Source organism: Balaenoptera borealis (genome assembly GCF_965194805.1).
Source record: "Balaenoptera borealis genome assembly, chromosome: 15".
NCBI classification, from domain to species: Eukaryota; Metazoa; Chordata; class Mammalia; order Artiodactyla; family Balaenopteridae; genus Balaenoptera; species Balaenoptera borealis.
The window spans coordinates 56,731,051-56,756,705 of NC_138871.1; the positions used below are offsets into that span (position 1 = coordinate 56,731,051).

At 42.6% G+C, this 25,655-nt stretch overlaps 1 long non-coding RNA gene across 9 annotated transcripts in view; it reads right to left on the reverse strand.

Annotated features, from left to right (window-relative positions):
• LOC309612482 overlaps nt 1-18,625 on the reverse strand; it is a 197,298-nt gene extending 178,673 nt beyond the window's left edge. For all 9 annotated transcript variants that reach the window (XR_014235157.1, XR_014235158.1, XR_014235159.1 and 6 more), the window contains exons 1-2: nt 16,026-18,625; nt 13,291-13,352 (exon numbers count right to left, since the gene is read on the reverse strand). This is a non-coding gene — a long non-coding RNA (uncharacterized lncRNA). The remainder of the gene's footprint in view (nt 1-13,290; nt 13,353-16,025) is intronic.
• Between the last annotated feature and the right edge of the window lie 7,030 nt (nt 18,626-25,655).

Sequence of the window (25,655 nt, forward strand, 5' to 3'; positions counted from 1 at the left end):
GTTTATCTCTGGGCTTTCTGTCTTGTTCCATTGATCTATGTTTCTGTTTTTGTGCCACTACCATATTGTCTTGATTACTGTAGGTTTGTAGTATAGTCTGAAGTCAGGGAGTCTGATTCCTCCAGCTCCGTTTTTTTCCCTCAAGACTGCTTTGGCTATTCAGGGTCTTTTGTGTCTCCATATAAATTTTAAGATTTTTTTGTTCTAGTTCCATAAAAAATGCCATTGGTAATTTGATAGGGATTGCACTGAATCTGTAGATTGCTTTGCGTAGTATAGTCATTTTCACAATATTGATTCTTCTATTCCAAGAACATGGTATATCTCTCCATCTCTATCATCTTTAATTTCTTTCATCAGTGTCTTATAGTTTTCTGCATACAGGTCTTTTGTCTCCCTAGCTAGGTTTATTCCTAGGTATTTTATTCTTCTTTTTGCAATGGTAAATGGGAGTGTTTCCTTAATTTCTCTTTCAGATTTTTCATCATTAGTGTATAGGAATGCAAGAGATTTCTGTGCATTAATTTTGTGTCCTGCAACTTTACAAAATTTATTGATTAGCTCTAGTAGTTTTCTGGTGGCATCTTTAGGATTCTCTATGTATAGTGTCATGTCATCTGCAAACATTGACAGTTTTACTTCTTCTTTTCCAATTTGTATTCATTTTATTTCTTTTTCTTCTCTGATTGCCATAGCTAGGACTTCCAAAACTATGTTGAATGATAGTGTTGAGAGTGGACATCCTTGTCTTGTTCCTGATCTTAGAGGAAATGGTTTCAGTTTTCCACCACTGAGAATGATGTTTGCTGTGAGCTTGTCGTATATGGCCTTTATTATGTTGAGGTGGGTTCCCTCTATGCCCACTTTCTGGAGATTTTTTATCATAAATGGGTGTTAAATTTTGTCAAAAGTTTTTTCTGCATCTATTGAGAGGATCATATGGTTTTTATTCTTCAATTTGTTAATATGGTGTATCACATTGATTGATTTACGTATATTGAAGAATCCTTGCATCCCTGGGATAAATCCCACTTGATCATGGTGTATGATTCTTTTAATGTGCTGTTGGATTCTGTTTGCTAGTATCTTGTTGAGGATTTGTGCATCTATATTCATCAGTGATATTGGTCTGTAATTTTCTTTTTTTGTAGTATCTTTGTCTGGTTTGGGTATCCTGGTGATGGTGGCCTCATGGAATGAGTTTGGGAATGTTCCTTCCTCCACAATTTTTTGGAAGAGTTTGAGAAGGATGGGTGGTATCTCTTCTCTAAATGTTTGATAGAATTCACCTGTGAAGTCAGCTGGTCCTGGACTTTTGTTGGAAGATTTTTAATCACAGTTTCAATTTCATTACTTGTGATTGGTCTGTTCATATTTTCTATTTCTTCCTGGTTCAGTCTTGGAAGGTTATACCTTTCTAAGAATTTGTCCATTTCTTCCAGGTCGTCCATTTTATTGGCATAGAGTTGCTTGTAGTAGTCTCTTAGGATGCTTTGTATTTCTGCAGTGTCTGTTGTAACTTCTGCTTTTTCATTTCTAATTTTATTGATTTGAGTCCTCTCCCTCTTTGTCTTGATAACTCTGGCTACTGGTTTATCAATTTTGTTTATCTTCTCAAAGAACCAGCTTTTAGTTTTATTGATCTTTGCTATTGTTTTCTTTGTTTCTATTTCATTTATTTCTGCTCTGATCTTTGATTTCTTTCCTTCTGCTAACTTTGGGTTTTGTTTGTTCTTTCTCTAGTTCCTTTAGGTGTAAGGTTAGATTGTTTATTTGAGATTTTTCTTGTTTCTTGAGGCAGGCTTGTATAGCTATAAACTTCCCTCTTAGAACTGCTTTTGCTGCATCCCATAGGTTTTGGATCATCATGTTTTCATTGTCATTTGTCTCTAGGTATTTTTTGATTTCCTCTTTGATTTCTTCAGTGATCTCTTGGTTATTTAGTAACGTATTGTTTAGCCTCCAAGTGTTTGTGTTTTTTACGTTTTTTTCCCTGTAATTCATTTCTAATTTCATAGCATTGTGGTCACAAAAGATGCTTGATATGATTTCAATTTTCTTAAATTTACTGTGGCTTGATTTGTGACCCAAGATGTGACCTATCCTGGAGGATGTTCCATGCGCACTTGAGAAGAAAGTGTAATCTGCTGTTTTTGGATGGAATGTCCTATAAATATCAATTAAATCTATCTGGTCTATTGTGTCATTTAAAGCTTGTGTTTCCTTATATATTTTCATTTTGGATGATCTGTCCATTGGTGTAAGTGAGGTGTTAAAGTCCCCCACTATTATTGTGTTACTGTCAATTTCCTCTTTTAGAGCTGTTAGCAGTTGCCTTATGTATTGAGGTGCTCCTATGTTGGGTGCATATATATTTATAATTGTTATATCTTCTTCTTGGATTGATCCCTTGATCATTATGTAGTGTCCTTCCTTGACTCTTGTAACATTCTTTATTTTAAAGTCTATTTTATCTGATATGAGTATTGCTACTCCAGCTTTCGATTTCCATTTGCATGGAATATCTTTTCCCATCCCCTCACTTTCAGTCTGTATGTGTCCCTAGGTCTGAAGTGGGTCTCTTGTAGACAGCATATAGATGGGTCTTGTGTTTGTATCCATTCAGCAAGCCTGTGTCTTTTGGTTGGAGCATTTAATCCATTCATGTTTAAGGTAATTATCAATATGTATGTTCCTATGACCATTTTCTTAATTGTTTTGGGTTTGTTTTTGTAGGTCCTTTTCTTCTCTTGTGTTTCCCACTTAGAGAAGTTCCTTTAGCATTTGTTGTAGAGCTGGTTTGGTGGTGCTGAATTCTCTTAGCTTTTGCTTGTCTGTAAAGCTTTTGATTTCTCCATCGAATCTGAATGAGATCCTTGCCAGGTAGAGTAATCTGGGTTGTAGGTTCTTCCCTTTCATCACTTTAAGTATATGATGCCACTCCCTTCTGGCTTGTAGAGCTTCTGCTGAGAAATCAGCTGTTAACCTTATGGGAGTTCCCTTGTATGTTATTTGTCATTTTTCCCTTGCTGCTTTCAATAATTTTTCTTTGTCTTTAGTTTTTGCCAGTTTGATTACTATGTGTCTCAGTGTGTTTCTCCTTAGTTTATCCTGTATGGGACTCTCTGCGCTTCCTGGACTTGGGTGGCTATTTCCTTTCCCATGTTAGGGAAGTCTTCGAGTATAATCTCTTCAAATATTTTCTTGGGTCCTTTCTCTCTCTCTTCTCCTTCTGGGACCCCTATAATGTGAATGTTGTTGCGTTTAATGTTGTCCCAGAGGTCTCTTAGGCTGTCTTCATTTCTTTTCATTCTTTTTTCTTTATTCTGTTCCGCAGCAGTGAATTCCACCACTCTGTCTTCCAGGTCACTTATCTGTTCTTCTGCCTGTTATTCTGTTGTTGATTCTTTCTAGTGTAGTTTTCATTTCAGTTATTGTATTGTTAATCTCTGTTTGTTTGTTCTTTAATTCTTCTAGGTCTTTGTTAAACATTTCTTGCGTCTTCTTGATCTTTGCCTCCATTCTTTTTCCAAGGTCCTGGATCATCTTGACTATCATTATTCTGAATTCTTTTTCTGGAAGGTTGCCTATCTCCACTTCATTTAGTTGTTTTTCTCGGGTTTTATCTTGTTCCTTCATCTGGTACATAGCCCTCTGCCTTTTCATCTTGTCTATCTTTCTGTGAATGTGGTTTTTGTTCCACAGCCTGCAGGATTGTAGTTCTTCTTGCTTCTGCTGTCTGCCCTCTGGTGGATGAGGCTATCTAACCAGTAATTTTTGATAGTAGTAAATACTACTAAACTATATCCAAAGGTACCCCTGAGGAGGTGATATCTGACTGAGCCCTGAAAATTAAGGAGCCAGCCCCCTAAGATTTGGGCAAAGATGTTCCAGGAGAAGGAATGGCTGTTACAAAGGGCCTGAGGCAGAAACAAGGAATAGAAAGACTAGGGTGGCTGGAGCATAGTAAGCAGGGGTAGAGTGACTGGAGCTGAGGTTGGAGAAGCGGGCAGGGGCTGGTGAAGACACCTAGGGTCTTCTGGACCACCGCAGGCCTGTGCATTTTATTCTGTATGCAATGGAAAGCTGTCAGTGGTTTTAAGCAAGGAAATGACAGGATCTGATTTGTGTTATTAAAGGCCCATTTGGGCTTCTGTGTGAAGAAGAGACAAGAGAGGGATGAGAAGTGGGGACAGGGAGTCAGTTCAGAGGCTCCTGCAGAGTCCAAGCAGGAGATGACAGAAACTGTGGATGGAGAGAAGGGCAGGGTCCAGGATACATACTGGAGGGAGACTCGGGACTTGATGATGGATTAGATCTAGGGGGGAGCAAAAGGGGACCATGAAAGCTGCCACCTAAGCTTTTCACTTAGAATCCAGGTGAATGGACGAAAGGACCATTTGTGGGATGGGAAAGACGAGGGGAGAAGCAGGTTTGGGAGGGAAAAAAAATCAAGTGTTGTGCTTTGGATGAGTCACTCAAGTGGAGATGGCAAGTGTGCTGACGGAGAGGGTTGGGCTTTGTACAAAGGCATGGGGAAGTATCTATTAACTTTATCCCCAGGCCAGTTTGATAGTTTAAATGATTGGATACTGCCTTTTCCTTCTTAAAGGAATTCTCATTAAGAAATTTGAAAAATCAGTCATCAATGTAAAATGATATTTTGTACAATAACAGTTGCACAAGTCAAGACCCCTTTTGGTTACAAGTGAGAAACCCTTAACTGGCCAAATGCAAAGGGGCACTTTTTTATATATATAAATTTATTCATTTTATTTATTTATTTTTGGCTGCATTGGGTCTTCGTTGCTGTGCACGGGAGTTGCGGCTAGCGGGGGCTACTCATTGTTGCAGCGCACTGGCTTCTCATTGTGGTGGCTTCTCTTGTTGCGGAGCACAGGCTCTAGGCGCACGGGCTTCAGTAGTTGTGGCTTGCAGGCTCAGTAGTTGTGGCTCGCGGGCTCAGTAGTTGTGGCGAATGGGCTCTAGAGCGCAGGCTCAGTAGTTGTGGCGAATGGGCTTAGTTGCTCCACAGCATGTGGGATCTTCCCGTACCAGGGCTTGAACCCAGCTTGAACCCGTGTCCCCTGCATTGGCAGGTGGATTCTTAACCACTGCGCCACCAGGGAAGCCCCAAAGGGGCACTTTTTTAGCTTGAACATTCAAACCACAGAAAGAGAACTGATGAAACTAGACTTTCAGAATCAGAGACTCAAACACTTGCCGACCTCTTTATCTCCCTGCTTCACATTAAATGTAGGCTTCGTTCTCCCAGGCCAAATAGCTCAACTAGAAAGATATCTGGGAGCTGCAGGAAGCTCTGGATTTATATTCTTTATGTTTCTAAACAGAAAGAAAAAAAGACTTCCCAGATAGCTCAAGATAGAAACATCCCATGGAAGGACTCTGGTAGGTTTTAAGTCACATGCCCATCTCTGAAAGGGGAAATAGGAGCTGGGAAGATAATAACAAAATCTACTGTACAATGTCTCTTTTCTGAAAACAGAACTAAGAATCGTAGAGTTAAAAGAGAGCTTAGAAGCCTCACCAACCCCCCAGCCAATGCAAGATTCTCTTCTATTACATTACAGCTTCGGCTCAATCACTTTTAAAGTTGGGAAACACACTCCTTCACCAGTCAACCCATCCCATTTCTCAACACTGCTAATCATTTTAAAAGTAAATTTGCTTCCCTGTCATCATCACCCATGGGCTATAGTTTTTGTGGGTTTTTTTGGTTTGTTTTTTAATATTTACTTATTTATTAATTTGGCTGCCCCAGGTCTTCGTTGCAGCATGCAGGACCTAGTTCCCTGACCAGGGATGGAACCCAGGCCCCCTGCATAGGGAGCGTGAAGTCTTAACCACTGGGCCACCAGGGAAGTTGCCATGGGCTGTAGTTCTAAGTTCATGTTCTTCCCTCTAGGTCAAGACTGAATATGTCTACCCCTTTCATGAATATCTGAAAGCCAGTCATATAACGCTCTTCAGCCCGCTCTTCTCTGGGATCCATATTCCTTGGAGTTTCAACGTAGTCATCACGGATGGCTTAGGGTTATGGGAAGTAAAAGGGGCATCTGGATCATTAAGGTCAGGGGTTGTCAAGGACTCTGTGGGGAAAGGCAGGAAACCAACAGAAGAGGGGAACGATCCTCACCCCACCAGGCTCCCCCCCCAGCATGAACTCCCCCCCAGCTGCCTGCCTCTGCTCCCAAGGGGCCCACCAGACAGCAAGGAGCATAGAAACACTTAAAGAGAATTCAGTTTTACAGTTTATGTTAAAAAGAAGAAAAAAATAGATAGGAGAAGATAAAAATAAATTTAGAAGAAAAAAGGGAAAGAAGGCTAAGAGGAAATGAATGAAAAGACTAGGTATGGAGGGAAGGGTGTAATGAAAGTTTTAAAGAGAAGGAATCAACTCATTAACCAGAGTATTTAAAAGAATGTAACAGTTAAGGGGCTTCCCTGGTGGCGCAGTGGTTAAGAATCTGCCTGCCAATGCAGGGGACACGGGTTCGAGCCATGGTCTGGGAAGATCCCACATGCCGCGGAGCAGCTGGGCCCGTGAGCCACAACTACTGAGCCTGCGCGTCTGGAGCCTGAGCTCCGCAACAAGAGAGGCCGTGACAGTGAGAGGCCTGCGCACCGCGATGAAGAGTGGCCCCTGCTCGCTGCAACTGGAGAAAGCCCTCGCACAGAAACGAAGACCCAACACAGCCATAAATAAATAAATAAATAAATAAATTTATTTTTAAAAAAAAAAAAAGAATGTAACAGTTAAGGGGCTTCCCTGGTGGCACAGTGGTTAAGAATCTGCCTGCCAATGCAAGGGACACGGGTTCAAGCCCTAGTCCAGGAAGATGCCACATGCCGCAGAGCAACTAAGCCCGTGAACCACAATTACTGAGCCTGCTCTCTAGACGCCACCAGCCACAACTACTGAAGCCCACATGCCTAGAGCCTGTGCTCCGCACCAAGAGAAGCCACTGCAATGAGAAGCTGCGCACTGCAACGAACAGTAGCCCCCGCTCGCCGCAACTAGAGAAAAGCCTGCACACAGCAACAAAGACCCAATGCAGCCAGAAATTAATTAATTAATTAAAATAAATAAAATAAAAGAATGTAATGGTTAAGACAGAACAAAATATTTTTAAAGATAAGAATAATTAGGACATATGCAGATAATAAAATAATAATCAGTTAAATAAAATAAAGATTTTTTATTATGACTTCAAACATTACAATACTAAAAGATAAAACAGAAATGGGTTAAGCTGAAGGTAGCAGGACAGAGACCAAGGGCCAGAAGCACCAGGAAGGGCTGAGTGTGGAATCTCGTGGGCCTTTTCTAAGCCTGGGTTCTCTTCAAGGCACCCTTGTGAGCTGAGCTCCTCGGCCAGCCATGCCTTATGTCAGAGCCTCCAGTAAGTGCCCCTTCCTTAAATATCCATTGGGGAAAGCTATTCAGTGGTGCCTCCCTGGAACTGGAAGACATGGACACGCCCCACCTAGCATCAGTCAGCCGAGGCCCTTCAACCATTGCTCCTGTGATGTGAATTCCAGAGGCCTCACACTCAAGGACCATCACATCAGAAACCCTCTTTAAAGATGGTTTTGCACATCTGGAAAATTTTGGATATATAATTATATATTATATATTTGATGTATATGTTATATATAACATATATATAACATTACATTTTATATATAATATAAATTACTATATACAAAATTATATATAGTTATATATATTTAAATTTTATAGCTATCCATCCGTCAGACCAGTAATCCCACATATGGAATCTATCTCAAAGATATAATAGCAAAATATTCAAAACAGTGTGACCAAATCTCTTCATTGCAGCACCATCTACAAAACCAGAAGACTGAAAACAATCCAACTGTTCATCAGTAGAGGACTGGCTGAATAAACAGTGGCACATCCACAAGAACAGAATACTATGCAGCTGGGATAAGGAGTGAGGAAGAGGCCTATCTACAACATTGAAATAATCAGAATATACTGTTAGTTAAATCAGCAAGGAATAGAAGAGTTTTTGAAAATGAAGGACAGGAAGTGGAATACAAACATAAGTGTCTTTGCTTATATTTTTTAAGACAAAACAATGGAAAGATAAGTCAAGAAAGTAATTTTTAAATCATTACCTATGTAGAGAAAGAGGAAATAGGATTAGGGGACAAGTATAGAAGCTGGACTTCTAGGAATAAACCTTGTTTTATAGTTTTGACTTGGGAAGCATGTAAATATTTTAGATAAATAAATCAAAAAGGAATTCCTAAAAATGTAAAACAAGCTTAACCAAATGGCATTCACTGTGTATCAAGTTGATAGCACAGCCATACACAGAAAAATTACTTCGACTTTAAAACACAATACTTCAAATACTGCATTTTGAATATAAACTAAGGACAAAAGAAATCACAAAGAAATCTTAAACTGTAATCAATAATCTTATTAGAAATAATATTGACAATATGATTTTTAAACTATTATGTATATAGTAGGATAAAGCAAATAAATAATTAAGTAATTATGTAAGAGTTGTAAAGAACTAATATTTTTAGAGCAAGAGAAAAGAAATCCAAATATAAAATTGAAGGTTATAAATTCTGTAATCTTACACTTGAATTGGAAATATCACTATAAACTCAGGCTTTATTTTTTCTCTTCATGTTTTCTCTTTTTAAAAAAAATATGCGTTTCCTAGTTCGGTCCACTGAAAAGACTTGAAAATATGACAACCATAGAGTAGCAGTAAGGAACTCTAGCACACAGATTGTGGTCTCCTAAATAACATTTCCCACCAAAAAGAACCAGCTGGGAGAAATGGCCAACTCTGGGATTAAAGGAAGACAAGTACAAAATACATTTTGAAATATCCTGTCATGCCAGGAGCACATCATATTTCAGATTTAAGATTACATCAAAAATACCCAGGTTAAAAAAAAAAAAAAAATACCCAGGAGCGAACTTAATGGAATTTCCCCTGGCCAGACATGGGACAAATCAAGCACCAACAATGGTAACAGGGTCAGTGAATCAAGAGAACATAACAGTCCTGGACTTCCCTGGTGGCTCAGTGGTTAAGAATCCATCTGCCAATGCAGAGGACACAGGTTAGAGCCCTGGTCTGGGAAGATCCCACATGCCGCAGAGCAACTAAGCCCGTGTGCCACAACTACTGAAGCCCACACGCCTAGAGCGCGTGCTCTGCAACAAAAGAAGCCACTGCAATGAGAAGCCCACGCACCGCAACGAAGAGTAGCCCCTGCTCGCCGCAACTAGAGGAAGCCCGCCCGCAGCAACAAAGACCCAACACAACCAAAAATAAATAAATAAATAAAAATAAATAAATTTTTTTTAAAAAGAGAACATAACAGTCCTAAACATGTATACAGCCAATAACAGAGCTTCCAGCAACATGAAGGAGGAAAAGATAGAACTAAAAGATAGAAAAACCTATCATTGCAGTTGGTTATTTTCATGCCCTTCTCTCAGTGACAGAACAAGCAGGCAGAAAAATCAAAGGTATAGAAGGCTTGAAGAGCCCTATAAACCAAGTTGACATAATTGACATTGACAGAACACACTGCCCAGCAACAGCACAGTATACATTCTCTTCCAGTGCATCAGAATCAGATGAAAAGCAGGAAGACAATACAGAAAAACCAATGAAACCCAAAACTGGATATTTGAAAAGATAAATAAAAGTGGAAAACATCTTCTGAGACTGATCGGGGTGGGGGGTGGGGGGGAAACCATAAATTACCAATATCAGAAATTAGAGGGGACAGCACTACAGATCCTAAAGACAAGAAGGGAACATTATGAATAACTTTATGCCAATAAATTCAACAACTTTAATGAAATACACAAATTTCTTGAAAGACACAAAATACCAAAGCTCACTCAAGAATAAATAGGTAACCTGCATAGCCCCCAAATCTATTAAAGAAATTGAATTTGTAGGGTTTTAAAGAGAAAACTTCCTACAAAGAAAACTGCAGGCCCACAGTGCTTCACCAGTGAATCCTGCCAAATATTTAAGGAAGAAATAATACAGCATTTCAATACTGAAAACAACAAAACATTGCTTAAAGAAATTAAAGCCCTAAATAAGTGGAGACATGTATAACTTGCTTATAGAATCAGAAGAGTCAATATTGTTAAGGAGGCAATTCTCCTCAAATTGATCAATACATTCAACAGAATTCTTGTAAAAATCCCAGGATATTTTCATAGAAATTGGCAAACTGACCCCAAAGTTTATTTATATATATACATATATATATAGCGTTATGTGTGGATGACTATAATCATATATCTGAATCATGATTCATATAAATTATATGATTATAGTCATCCACACATAACACCACATTGACATATAGCTCAATAGAATAGAATGAGAGTCCAACAAAAGACCAACACAGCTAAGGTCAATTCATTTTTGACAATGTGTCAAGGCAATTCAATCAGGAAAGGATAGGCTTTTCAACAAATGGTGCCAGAATTGGATATCCATATACAAAAAAAGAAAAATTTAGACCTCTAACTCACATCATATACAAAAGTTAACTCCTAAATGTAAGAGCTAAAACATAGAATAAAATCTTGGTGAATTTGGGTTAGGCAAAAATTTCTTAGATATAACACCAAAAGTACCATCCATAATGGAAAAAAATTGTATAAATTGAACTTTATCAAAATTTAAAAGTTTGCTTTTCAACAGACACCATTAAGAAAATGAAAATTCAAACCACAAACTGGGAGAAATTATTTACAAAACATATATCCAACAAAGGAATTATATCTAGAATAGACAAAAACTCTTATAACTCAATAACAAAAAGACAAACAACCCAATAAAAAACAGACAAAAGATTTGAATGGACAATTCACCAAAGAAGATATCTGAATATCTAATAGCACTAGAAAAGCTACTCAGCATCATTCAGGCAGTTCATTGTCAAATACTTTTTAAAAAAAGCTGTAAAATAAACAAAAACTAACTGGTCACCTTTGGGAGTTGTTAGAGCATCAGTTCATTATTGTAAAGACTAGCGGAAAAAGGAAAAGAGTCCAGGAATATTACCTGGTCTTTTCTAGTGAATTGTGCTTTAGGAAAACCAGTCGATGGAAAAAGGGGGTTTTAAAGAATGACAGTTATAAATACAGAAGGAATAATTGAATTAGAAAACCACTGTTGAGTAATCCTTAATACAATAATAAATCTAGACAAGGAACATCAACAGATGCTAAAACCATTAGGTTAGAGGCTGGTGTGGCATTTTATAATGGATGGACCAGGCTGACCACATCTGAAATCACCAATAAAATTAACCTCAGTAAAAGTGGAACAACCGGACATTATGTACTTTCTCTCTTGTGATAACAATAGTATATAGTACCACCTACAATCTATTTTTGCAAAAAGAAAAAAATTGAACCTTAATACTACCAAGCTTCTAGATCTAACTGTCAGGGGGGACTGAAGAACTTGTGAAAGGATTCCTTGAGGATGGAATTAGCCAAATTCTGTGGGAAATTCTATAGATCAATACATATCAAAAAAGGGAGTGGGTAATTGGTAAGAAATTTAAAAGATATATTGATCGAATGTAATGTATGGACCTTGTTTGGATCTGGATTCAAACAAACCAACCATAAAAATATCTTTCAGAGATAAGTGTGGACATTTGAACACAGACGAGGTGTTAGATGATGCAGAGTTTCTATTATTACTCTTGTTAGGTGTACTAATGGTACTATGGTTATGCTCTTTTTAAAAGTGGTTACCTGTTGGGTATACATACTGAGGTATTTACAAGTTAAATTAAACCATAGCTGGGGTTTTCTTTAAAATATTCTGGTGACAGTGCTAGGGTAGGGGAGAATGTTGTGGGAACGAGATAGATGAAATAACGTTGACAATTCTTGAAAGTAGTGATGAATGGATACAGGGTGGTTAAATATACTATTTTCTCTACTTCGGGTATGTTTGAAATTTTCCATAACAAAGAACTGGGGTTTTGTTTTGTTGAATTTTAAATGGGCTGTGTTCACACAGATCACAGCCCTCAGGCTGACTTCAACATGAGTATTCCCTACCTTGACCCACACAGTCAACGTAGGTCACAAATGAGAGAAATGAGTCAGGGGTTAAGAAAACAGCAAAGCAAGCAGCTGGTACCCACCTCTGCAAGGATTAATGGAGAGTGGTAGGACCACAGCAAACGGAAGATCACCTGCCCATCCAAAGGGGGCAGCCAATGTTGCCATGTGGGAATAAGGGCCCAAGATGGCCAAGTCTTCTAATTTTTCATTAGAAACTTGAAATCTAGGCATTTCAGTAAAACCTCCCAATATGCAGGCAAATGATTAAAAAAATTTTAAACACTTGCAAGTCAGTGCTAGAAAGCCAAACAAAACCTGTCTGGAGGCTAGATTTGTTCCACAGACTGTTGTTTTGTGATCTCTGACACCACACCATGTAATGCATTATATAGTAATGCATTAATAATTGGCTGACATTCTTAACAGTTGAATCACACGGCCAGGACAACTGAGGTTGTGCATATCCGAAATGCCCAGATCCTTTATATGCAAACAGCTGTCAAGCCAGGCACGCCCCACACTGAACTCAGAACTGAACACAGGTTTACAGTTATCTCTATCAAATTGCATCTTGTCATTTGTCAGAAACATTTGTCCCTGCATTGGCTCAACTCTTCCTCCAAATTCTACTGAATTTGCACTTCCTTCCAGCTTTGTATCACACACAGTTTTAATAAGCCCATCCAAAGCCATCTACAAAGCTAATGTCAACCTGTGTGTATAGTTCAATAGAGTTCAACGGATTTCAACGGGTAGGGTTAGGCTTGTCTCCTGCTAGATGTCTACAGCTGTTTAGCTATAACTTCAACCTACCTTCTGGGTTCATCCGCCTCATATTTACCCGTCTTCCTCCTTGAAGCCACCATACATTGCATATAGGCTTAATCCACTAGTTTTGTGGTGACAGGAATGCCACCTCCTTACATCTGTATATGGAGTACTTTATGGTTTTTATAGCATGTTCCCATAATTTTCTGACTTGATCTTTATCACCCATCACAACCTTTAAAAATCCTATCAACCTCACATTAAGACATTGATCTACAAATCTGCCAGTGGTCTATTTGTTTGTTTATAATCCACTAATAATCTATCTGGTGATTTCCAGATTAAACAGAGCAAGGGCAACTATTGATAATTTAGCTTCTTACCTTCCCACTTCACCATCTCACCAAAAAAGAGTTCCCCAAACCACCACCATTCCAGCAATAACCTATAGGGACAGAAACAATATTTCAGAGGAAGAATGTTCTAACCATGAGAGTTGACAGAAAGTGGAATGCATCACCTTGTGAAGAAATGACATTTTGATGCTAGAACTTTTCAAATAGGAGCTAGGGTTTTGCAGAAGGGATTCCAACATGGATAGGGAGTTGGGCAGAATGATCTTTCATTCATGCATTTCTGTCCACGTGAGGAAACTGCTCCGTGCTCAGCTCTTGGCTGAGCTCTTGGAAGTATCTTACCAGTTCTTGCAGTGATAACCTCTGAAGGTTAAAAACATACACTTGGCAAGTGTGACTGTTTTTATGCTTTGTACATTTTAAAATTAATTCCCTTTTAAAAAGCAGTTTTCAGCAAATGTTTTTAAAATGCCAACCTTTTCCCCATTGTTCAAAATTGGGAAGAATCCATACAATGGAATATTATTCAGCCATAAAAAAAGAAATGAAGCACCGATACAAGGTAGGATGTGGATGAATCTTGAAAACATTAGGGTAACTGAAAGAAGCCAGTCACAAAAGACCACATATTATATGATTCCATTCATATGAAAGTCCAGAATAGGTAAATGTAGAGACAGAAAGTAGATTAGTGGTTATTTAGGGGTTGGGTGGGGTGATAGCTAAAGGATACAGGATTTCCTATTGAGTTGATGAAAATGTTCTAAAATTGACTGTGGTGATGGTTGCACGTATCTGTGAATGTACTAAAATCCGTTGAATTGTACATTTTAAATGGGTGAATTGTAGGGTATATGAATTATATCTCGCTAAACCTGTTTTTTTTTTTTTTAATTAATTTGTTTATTATTTATTTATTTTTGGCCGTGTTGGGTCTTCGTTTCTGTGCGAGGGCTTTCTCTAGTTGCGGCAAGCGGGGGCCACTCTTCATTGCAGTGCGTGGGCCTCCCACTATTGCGGCCTCTCTTGTTGCGGAGCACAGGCTCCAGACGCGCAGGCTCAGTAGTTGTGGCTCACGGGCCTAGGTGCACCGCGGCATGTGGAATCCTCCCAGACCAGGGCTCGAACCCGTGTCCCCTGCATTGGCAGGCAGACTCTCAACCACTGCGCCACCAGGGAAGCCCCCTAAACCTGTTTTGTTTTGTTTTGTTTTGTTTTGTTTTGTTTTGTTTTGTTTTTAATTAAGCAAACTTTTTGGGGGGATTGGGGGATAGATGTTTGCTTCCAGGCTGGCTAGATTTCTAAAGGGGAGCACCCACCACCTGCTGAGGATGAGCCTGTGAGCGAAAAGATCTGGTTCAGCGAGGACCTGGCAGCCAGGTTGGGTGAGGTGGAAGGATTTTCTCACATTTCAGGAGGCATGGGGCTCCCCTTTCGGAATCTGGGGCTGGGATTAGCAGCCGAGGAGACCGACAAGAGCTCCACCTTCCACCCACTTCCTCTGAGCTTTCTAGGTCTTGCTTCTCACCGCTCTTGGTCGTATTTCCATCCCAGGAGTTAACTCCTAGCACGCCCATAAAAACAGCTGAAACCACTCTTTTGGGAGAAGGCGTCTGGGAGGGCTCTCATCCCAACTAAGCTTGCTCCCTACTTCGCCCCACCTCCTGAGGATGTGGGGCACCCGTCCACCCCCTGACAAAGCGGCCCCCGTGCCTCAGAATGCTCGCGTGCTGGAACATTTCAAAACCCAGCTGGCAGATTTCCTGCTCCCCGGGGGGAACTTCTGAACCTGGGGTGTACGGCAGGCAGGAAAGGATATCCCTAGAAAACGTCTCTTCTCCCGTCTGCCAGCGAATTCCACCACTGTTGACTGACACCGGGGAGCAGGGGCACAGATGGGGGGAGGGAAACGCCCAGGCACTTTTCCCAAACTCTGCAAATCCGTCCAGGGAGGCCTGGAGGCCTGGGTAAGGGAGAAGGGCCCGCGGTCTAGGGGTTCTGCAGATCGGGGGAGGTGGCAACGACCAGTTATTAGCATTTGGGTTGGCCAAAAAGTTCGTTCGGGTTTTTGGTAACGTTGCGGAAGGAACCGACCGAACTTTTTGGCCAACCCATAGTTAAAAAGGAGGAGAGCGACTGCTGCACTTGAGGCCCTGCTCTGGGCCTCGGGCCCCAGCCCGCGGGAGTGGTCGCCCCGCTCGGGCCCCGACAGCCAGCGCGCACCACGCCGCTCCCGGCCCTGGGTGAGGGGCAGCAGCAGGGAACCGGCGCCGGGAACGCGGGCACGCCCCGTAGAGAGGGCGCCTGGAATTTTCGATGACGAGGCCCAGGTAGGGCCCCATCACCGGTGCAGCGCCCCGGCACTTCCCGTCCGCATCCCCGGTACCGGTACCCGGGACTGGGTGCCGTTAAAGGAAATGCCTAGGAAGAGGGAGCAGCAGGTAAACGTCCGGGTTCGGGCGGCCGGATGGTGCGGTGCGCGGGGGCAACAAGTAGCTTGGAAAGCGAGTGAGGCGCCGAAGAGAGCAGCTTCCTGCCTGCAGAGAAGCAGGACGTGCAAGCAGAGAAGTGAGAGACAGGAACTGAGGAGACTAAAGAGAGACTGACTCGTTCCCTTGAGCAAGGGGGTAAAAGGGGGGTGCGGGTATCCAAAAGAGTCGTGCTCCAGGTGAGGCTCGAACTCACAACCTCGGCATTGCTCTGCATGTACTGCTGTATAAGTACCGCGCGCTAACCGATTGCGCCACTGGAGCTCCGCTTACCCCGCCTCGTGATGGCTCTATCAGGGTTCACCCGGGCTCTGTGCGGGCCTTCGCGGAGCATGCGCACCCGCGGCTTGCTGCTAGGCGAGAACGAGCCGGGGCCCTGAGACCCCGCAGCTTCCGGTCTGGCGGTTCCCGGCCTAGTGTAGGAGGGAAGGCTGTGAAGGTCTCCCTCCGCGATGGCGGGGCCCTTTGGCGGGACCTTGAAAAGAGCACAGCCCGCCTCCCTGGGTAGCGCGGGAGGAGGAGCCCCGGGCGCTGCGGTCTGAAACCACCTCCGCGTCCTCAGTGTGGCGCTTCGCCTCCCAGGAGCAGGCCCCGCGAGAAGCAGGCCTAGAACAGGAGCCGGGCTGCGGCCGGCGGGCGGGCCTTGTTCCGAGGGGTGGGGCCGAGCGGGTTGGCCTCGGCTCCTGGGCCGCAGATGCCCTGGGCTGCCGCCTCTGCCCCGCGCCCCCGCGTGACCGGTGAGCTGGAGGAGCCCCCCCCCCCCCCCTTTCCCCCGCGCCGCCCTGGAAGTCGGCAGGAGCGGGAAAACCCGTGAATGAGCAAAGCCCGCGCCTGCCGGTGGGGCAGCCAGGGAGCGCCTGGGCCGGGGTGGCGACCGAGTTTCCAAGATCGGACCGGGCAGAGATTTAACCGTCAGACCCTTGTCCTGCCCCGAAGGCTTTCTGCTGCCCCTTCTGACATCCTGAGCGGGGTGCTCGGATCGTGTCAAACCACGGGCATTCCGGGGACACGGTGATAGCCCAGGCCTTCGAGAGGGTGCAGGCTAAGCTCCACGTGTTTTGTTGGGCCACAACGTGTATGTTTTGTTTAATTTTAAAGCGAGTTCCTAATATTTAAAATCAAGAGGTCCCCTACAAATATCTGGATATCCATTTCTTTTTTAAAAAACAAAGTGTAAACCGTACCCAGGGCCGAATTATGACTGTCCTGTTCCTTACGCACTTTTGTCTTCGTGGGCTCCTTTGTCCATCAAAACAACAACAAAATTTTTTTTAAATTATATTTTGCTACTACAAACCACAAATATAATCCAGGCTGGATTTATTGTTACATTCATTATTATCTTTTTTTCTGATTTCAAAAAAAAAATGTAAACATTTGGGGGGGCTCTAGGCACTGTGCCTACGGCCCTTGACTGATAACTCTGCTGCATCCCTCTGGGAGGGTAGCTGCAGCCTCCTCCACAAAATGCCCCCCTCCCCCCTGTCTCTCTTCCTCTGGGGTTGCATCAGTCGATTGTCTCCTGGGCCTCTGTTGGCATGTTGGTCACCCTGTTCGGTGACCTCTGCTTTCCTGGGAGAGCCAGAAGAGCAAACAATAGAGCACCATGTCAATAGATTTCGGAACCAGCATGAGCAAGTGATGGGGGCAGAATAAAGATCATGCATAATCACCTTGATAGCCCACATTAACAGGTTGTGTTCGGGTGATGAGGTCGAGAGTACAATTGTAGAAGAGCCTTGAAATTGGAGCAGAAGAGATTAGAGTGATCAGGCAGATGATGAGGAGACAGGCACAGGTTCTGTTTAAGGCAGAGGCCTCCTGAAGGTGGTGTTTTCAGGAAGTTCATTGCTTTGTGCAGACTGGGTTGTGCACCCAGAGAAAGGAGATAGGCGAGCCTCTCCTGGTGGTTTGTAAACTGTGAGAGACACACATCCAGAGCAAGAGCTCAGAAGGGGGATGGTCAGCACCCCTGCAAGATCCCATCAGGTACCAGGCAGATGGTGGGATGCAGAGCTGTTTACAGCACGCCAGGATTAGGGCTCCTTGGAGCATGCTGTGGCAAGTCCTTGGTAAATCAAGGGCAGCAGAGAGTGAGCCTTTGAAATAAGTCCCTCCCAAAAGATGGAACAAGCTCTAAAAGTAAATGCATGATTTGCCCCCAGGTGGGAATACTTTTTCCCCCTAAATTGAAAGGGGTTAATTTCCTGAAAGACAAGAAAGTAAGTCGTGGACTCAGACACAGCGTCTTCTCAAATCCAGTAGCATCTGCCGCGTCTGCTCTTTCTCCCTCCTGAGTCCCTCAGGTAGAATCTGCCTGGTGAACTATAAGCAGGAAGAATGGCCCCTGGTGGTCCAGCTTCCCTTCCCACTCTCCGCTTTCATGGATCTACTCCTTAACAGTATTGGTTCAGCAGATACTGACTGACCCTGGTTGCATGGGAAGGGAAGGCAGCACCTGATACAGCCTTTGGAAACTAAAATAGCTTAGTCCTCAAGGAAATTGGGGCTCTAAGGGAGGAGTGAGGGCAATGTTGAACCTAGAGGGGGCAGTGTCAGAATCTGTGCCACCAGAGAGATTTTTCAGCAAGAACAAGTATACTGAGACCTTCAAATCACTTAACCTCATACCCTGAAGAGCAATGAACTAAGAGTCTGAGGCCCTCCCTGGCTCTGTGACCTTAAGTAAATCTCTTACCCTTTCTGGGCCTCAGTTTCCTCATTTATAAACTGAGGGATCTAGACCAGATAAGAGCTTTCTAGCTTAACTGGAGAATGCCTTTTACCATGTATACTCTTGATAACTTGCAATTATTTAAGCATTTAATAATTTGTGTGATGTGTAATAAAGAAGTGATTTTTAAAATAAAACTTATTTTTAAAAAAAACAAAAAACTTATTTTAGATATATGTATAACGTTAAAATAATCTTGAGTAATACCCATACTGTAATAAGACTAGTCTCAACCTTCTTCCATTTACCATGTAATGCAAAATGTTTAATTTACTTTAATTATGTAAGGGAAAAGCATGCTTTGTTAACAATAACTTTTAAAAGAACATATATCATATTGGTCTTAGGACAAATGTATATTAAAATGTATGAAATTTAATGACTCACTGTAGCATCAAAAATAGACACAAACTGCTTTCCTAAACGAATGTTTAGAATTTGTGCTTTTTGCACTTTAGAAAACTGGTTTATTTTTATTCCTTTCATGGTTTTGTGTCTAAATGATGAGCTAAAACAGAAGGGTTCTGGCTGCTGTATGTAAGCACCATTCTGCAAATAACATGAAGCGGGTATGGCTGGTCTTCATGCCTAATAACGAAAGACCAAATTGGATATAATGATCACTATATTTTCTCTTTTTGGCTTTTGTTTCTGACATACAAGATATTTTGATCAGCAGAATGCAATTTGCACATTTTGTAAATGAATATCATCTTGAACCAAATTTGTAGAATTTTCAGTATATGGTCTTCTTTTACTTTATTTCAGCAAACTTTTTATGTGTTTAGCCAGCATTCTATTATGGTTATATATGAAGCAGTATATGACTTTTAAAAGTTGCTGTAGAAGAGTCAAAGCTCATCTAGGACCCACCTCTTCAGCTGAGTCATACGCACACTTCTTGTATGCAGGGACCACTGCAGGTGCTGGTCAACAGGCATTGAGACGCTCCCAAAGTGATCCCATGTTGATGGGGCAAGAGGTTGTCTGAAGAATTATTTTAATTATTACTTTTCTAAGTAGAAATTGAAGATACTCTGCCACCTGTAACAGTGAAGACCGTCTGGAATGTCCTTCAGAACTCGTAGGATTTGTCAGTGTCTAAGATCCCTTCCTACCCTAATAGTCCATGACCCTCACCAGCACCACGTGGAGAAATGACCCTTTATTTTCCCTCAGGAGGAGAAAGATGTGTAGGTCATAGGCCCCAGCTCTAGGAAAGTATGATGCAGATTTGAACGAATTACACATAGGAGTGGAACATGGTGATACTTTGGGGAATCACAGATTCCCTTCACTCTGGACTGAAGCTGAAATGAAGACATGGTGAGAGCCTGTCAGAGGAGAAAAAGTCTTAAAGATTGGTAACATTCAGTGTTGAGGAGAGTGTGAGGAAATGGACACTGTTCAGGGTTTTTTGTTTGTTTGTTTTTGTCAGTTTAGTAGATCTATCACATATATGACCTTTGACCCAGCAGTTCCACTTCTAGGAGTCTCTCCTATAGAGACACTGTACGTGGGAACAAGTATACCATAGGAACAAATAGACTGTATTTCATCAAACCTAAGTTGCCATAACCTGTAAAATGTGCCATTAACTTTATGTAGCGTTCAGAAAGATGCTGCCATTTTAACGACACTGTGCTTGCATGTCAGACTTACTTTATACTTATTAAAAGAGCTCTTTTAGACAGACTCAGACGTACATTTTAAAAATCATATATTACCCTTGAGAACTATTGCTTTTGGTTCAGCTTCTCAGCCTCTTAGTTTCTCCCACCTACAAACCGGCCAGCGCTTCAAGGGGGAATCAGGCTGCCACGCTCACCCCAGTGCCCTTGTCTTCTCCCTGAATCTTGGTCCTGCCACACCTGGGCTGTCTTCAAGCAGGTTTGTTTGTGTGTATTTATTGTGTCTCTGGCTACTATCCGTGGGAATACTATCGTCTACGTGACCACACACTTTATCCTCCGAACAGGGACATTTCTGAGAGCGAGGGGCGCAGGGGTGGGCGGCTGTAATAATACTGGCTCAACGGGCATGAGTAGTGACTACAGCGGACCGCCCGGAGCACGGGACTGCCCTAACCTCAGCCCCCTTCGTACCGCTACGAGTGCATGAAACATAAACAGGAAGCACTCCCCGTTAAACGTCGTTTAATTATGAGGACGTTGACGGGGTGTGCGCTCCTTCAGCTCCAAGTACACCGTCTCTGCCCTGCCCTGCGATCGTGCCAGCCAGCACCACGCTCGCGCCGCGTCCGGGGAAGGCGTCCGCACAACACTGAAGGGCCTTCTCTCCCTCTTGCCAGGGCTTTTCTTCCGGCTTCTACTGCACAGCTGCCGGCGGGCGGCTTCCGGGCAGGTTCCGCTATCACGGTTTCCTGCTCGCCAGCCGCAGCCTGCAGCGCCTCAGCAAACTTACGTCCCCACCCGTGAGTTCTGAGCCTCAGCTGCGGCAGGGAGCGAGGGCCCTTTCCAGGTTTATCCTTCCGTGGGTTTTCTGTGTCATCTCTGGAGGTAGTGGCTGCTCCCTTTATCCGTTATTCCTGTGTCCCTTAGAGTCCCGTTGACCCCTCTTCGTAGGTAGTCCCCGTTAACTGGTTGTTAACAGTTCTTCATGTTGAATTGTCCCTGTTCAAAGTACTGGTGTGGTTTCCGCCTCCTGACTGGATCCTGGCTGGATCCTAATTACTTCTTTCACTTGTCATATGAGAACAAAATCTTTCAAAGAATATGGAGAGCATGGGGGTAGGTGGGTAAAAAATAACGCACTTACACAGCACTTACCATGTGCCAGGCACTGTTCTAAGCACTTTACACCTTAGTAACTAATTTAATCCTCATGCCAACCCTATGAAGTAAGTAGTAGTAGTATTTTCTTTTACAGATGAGGAAACTGAGGCACAGTGAGGTTACCTAAGTAAGTAAGTGGTAGGGCCAGTTTTCAAATACAGATTGTAAGACTCAGGAGTCCATGCCCTCAACACTCTACAGAGTACAGGGCTCAGTTTGCCTTGGAGAAAGAGACCCATGAGGGGTCACCCTCAAGAGAGGCACTAATCAGGGCTCACAGAGACCCCACGTGATGGTGGCCAAAGTGTTCTAACTTGAAATATGGGAAAGACCAGATAGAACTACGACCCCTAGAGAGATGAAAACGGGGATCCAGGTATGCTGGGGTGCCCAAATAAATGCCCAAAGCCCTCCTGCTGAGAAGATGTGGTAGTTCCTCTGTCAGTTCTGGCGACAGTTGAATCCAAACCTCCTGGACCAGGTACAGGATGACAGGTCTTAGAGACTAAGCACAGATAATGATGGGGTCTTCCCTTTGAGAGGAGGAAGGAAGAGTCTTAGCAGAGGCACCTATGGAACTCTGGAGTTTCAGTTACATTCAGGGCTGTCCTTAGGTCAAAATTTTGGAGTGAGTAGGAAAACTCACCCTGTGGGGTTGAAGAAAGATAAGGAACTGGAGTAAAACAACCTTTGTTCATATCTCTGTTTAGCCAACAACTGACTGAGTGGCTTCAATAATATTTCTTTACATGAATACACCACAGTTGCTTAGCCGTTCTCCTATTAATGGACATCTTAGGTTATTTCCTGTTTGGAGCTATTATAAACAAAGCTGCTAGGAGCACTCTTGTACAAGTCCTTTTGTTTTAATTTCTTTTCAGTAAATACAGGAGTGGGACTGCTGGGTCATAAGATAGGTTTTTGTATAGCTTTTTAAAAGCATTTTTAAATTGTGATAAAATATACATAACATAAAATTTGCCATTTTAACCATTTTAAGTGTACAATTCAGGGAGTTCCCTGGCGGTCCAGTGGTTAGGACTGAGCACTTTCACTGCTGTGGCCCAGGTTCCATCCCTAGTTGGGGATCCTGCAAGCTGTGTGGTGCAGCCAAAGAAAAAAGTGTACAATTCAGTGGCATTAAGTACATTTATATTGTTGTGCAACTGTTACCACTATCCATCTCCAGAACTTTTTCATCATCCTAAACTGAAAATCGGTACCAATTAAACAATAAACTCTCCATCCCCCTTCCCTCAGCCCCTGGTAACCTTTATTCTACTTTCTGTCTCTGCAAGTTTGACTATTCTAGGTACCTCATATAAGTGGAATCATCCAGCATTTATCCTTTTGTGTCTGGCTTATTTCAGGTAGCATAATGTCTTCAAGGTTTATCCATGTTGCAGCATGCGTCAAAATTTCATTCCTTTTCTATTGTATGTATATAGCACATTTTTTTATCCATTCATCAGTCAATGGACACAGGTTGCTTCCATCTTTTGGCTATTGTGAATTATGCTGCTATGAAGATGGGTGCACAAATATCTGTTCAAGGTCCTGCTTTCACTTCTTTTGGATATATACCCAAAAGTGGATTGCCGGATCATATGGTGATTCTGTTTAATTTTTTGAGGAACCATCATACTGCATTTCACAGCAGCTGCACCGTTTTACACTCCTACCAGTAATGCACAAGGCTTCCAATTTGTCCACATCTTTACCAACAGTTATTTTCTGTTTGTTTGGGGTTCTTTTTAGTAATAGTCATCCTAACAGGTGTGAAGTACTATCTCATTGTGGTTTTTATCTTCATTTTCTTAATCGTTAGTGATGCTGAGCATCTTTTCATGTGCTTATCGACCATTCGTGTATCTTCTTTGGGTAAATGTCTATTCAAAATCTTTTGCCCAATTTTAATTAGGTTGCTTGTTTTTTTGTTGTTGAATTTTATGAGTTCTTTGTATATTCTGAATACGAATCCCTTACTAGATATATTATTTACAAATATTTGGCCCATTTTGTGGGTTGCCTTTTCAGTCTCTTGACAGTGTCCTTTGGTGCACCAAAGTTTTTAATTTTGATGAAGTTCTATGTTTAGTTTTATAAGAAACTGCCAGACCCTTATTTCCAAAGTAGTTGTGCCATTTTATACTCCCACCAGCAATGTTGATCATTCCAATTGCTCTGCATCCTTTTCAACACTTGGTGTTGGCAGTCTTTTTAATTTTAGCCAATCTACTGGGTGTATAATAGTATCTCAATGTAGATTTAATGTATATATCCCTGATGACTAATGGTGTTGAGCATTTTTTGACGTGCTTGTTGGCTATTTGTGAAATGTTTGTTCAAATCTTTCACCCATCATTTTGTTGTTTTGTTTTTTTATTTTTGTTTTTTGGGTTTTGATCATTTTTTAAATTAAGTTGTAGGAGTGGCTGATATTTCTCAGTTTCCTCATCTGAAGGTAGCAGGTAAGAATTCCGCCATGACACCTGGGCTACAAGAAATGCCAAGCTTAGCCACTGTCCACAGAGCCCTGGACTCATAAGAGCCCACATATGTCCACTCCTGTCCAAGGCATGTGGGATCCATGCTAGGAAGAATGAGGGGGATGCCGCAGGATGTTGGGGGGTGGGGTAATAGGGCAGTGGAAGTGTCTAACAGAGTGATTTGAAGGGAAGTAGCATTCATGGCCCCTGGCAAAGAGGGAAAAGAAGACCAGCAAGCTGAAGAATATTATCTCCACAGGAGGAAGGAGGGAGGAAAGGGAGGGGGGAGAGCTCACTGGCCCTGGAGCCAGAAAAAAATGGAAATGTAGCAGATATATAAGCCAAACTGAAAGCTCATAGCAGAGCTGGCCTGTGAATGTCTCCCTGAGGACTTTCCACCTGTGAGGTGACAGAGAGACATAAACTTCCTGCTCTATTTGCAGAGAGCCCTGAAAAGCTGACAGTGACCAGCATGCAGGTGAAGGGCGTTCTCCTCGGCTGCCCTGCCCTGCCCTGTCCAGTGGGGTCTTAGCTGCAGTTACTGGCTCCATCCCAGGGCCAGTAGCCAACTATGATCACATTAGAGAAGTAGTATATTGGAGCGTCAATCCATTTTATTATTTGATGCCCCGATTTTAGAACCTAACCCTCCCTGAGTTGCAAATCACAACCATAAAGAAATCTTTTAATACAGAGGATTAAGCTTATAAAAGTATATTAGTCAGGAGACAGAAATCATGCCAGTTATTTAACAAAGAGAATGTAATACAGAGAACTGTTAACTAGGTCTAAAGTTGTTAACCAGTAACTGAAAAGTCAAAAAAAAATCTGCAGTATCACAGAAGTAGCAACTGTAAGAAGCAGTTAATACCCGCTAGGGCTGAGGGAACCAAAGAAGAAGGGGAATTACTAAACCTTGGAAAGTGGAGGACGACTTCTGCAGAATTGAAACTCAGACCTCTGACAGGGCATGCCAACTTCCGGAACTGGTAACTCTGATGGGGTCACTTTAAAGCTGATTCTGCGAGAACTGGAAAAATTGCAAATTGGATTTAGAAACTGCCAAGGGAAGAAGGCAAGGTGATGAGCCCAGGAGCCACAGGCAGTCAGGAGAGAGGAATCAATCAGGAAAGAGCAAGTTCCCTCTCCTTCCTCCATCCCTGCAGTCTCCCTCTATTATCTCCACTTTGCAGGGGCTAACAGAACCAGCTGGCAAAGCATAAAAGGAGTTTGCAGAATCCCAGCCCCTGCATTATAATGCAGAGTATAGAAAGTGAGTTTGGAGCTGAGAGACAGTAGCTTAATAATCGGTTAATACATTAGAAAAACATATAAAAACATCTAACTCTTGCCTGTATAAAACTTTTAAATAATAATCTAAACAATATCAACATAGAAGTTGCCAGTAGGGAATTCCAGCAGGAAGTTAAATCTTGCCCAGATTCTTTTGTCCTTGACTTGTTCTAGGGGTGGATACAGATGCTTATTAACAATACACATTAGAAATTACAAGTTTACAGACATGCATGTATTTAAAAAATAACCACCAGGGCTTTCCTGGTGGTGCAGTGGTTAAGAATTCACCTGCCAATTCAGGGGACATGGGTTCAACCCCTGGTCGGGGAAGATCCCACATGCCGCAGAGCAACTAAGCCCGTGCGCCACAAGTACTGAGCCTGCGCTCTAGAGCCCGCGAGCCACAACTATTGAGCCCGTGCGCTCTAGGGCCCTTGTGCCGCAACTACTGAGCCCGTGTGCTGCAACTACTGAAGCCTGCGCACCTACAGCCCATGCTCTGCAACAAGAGAAGCCACCACAATGAGAAGCCCGCGCATCGCGACGAAGAGTAGCCCTTGCTCGCCACAGCTAGAGAAAGCCCATGCAC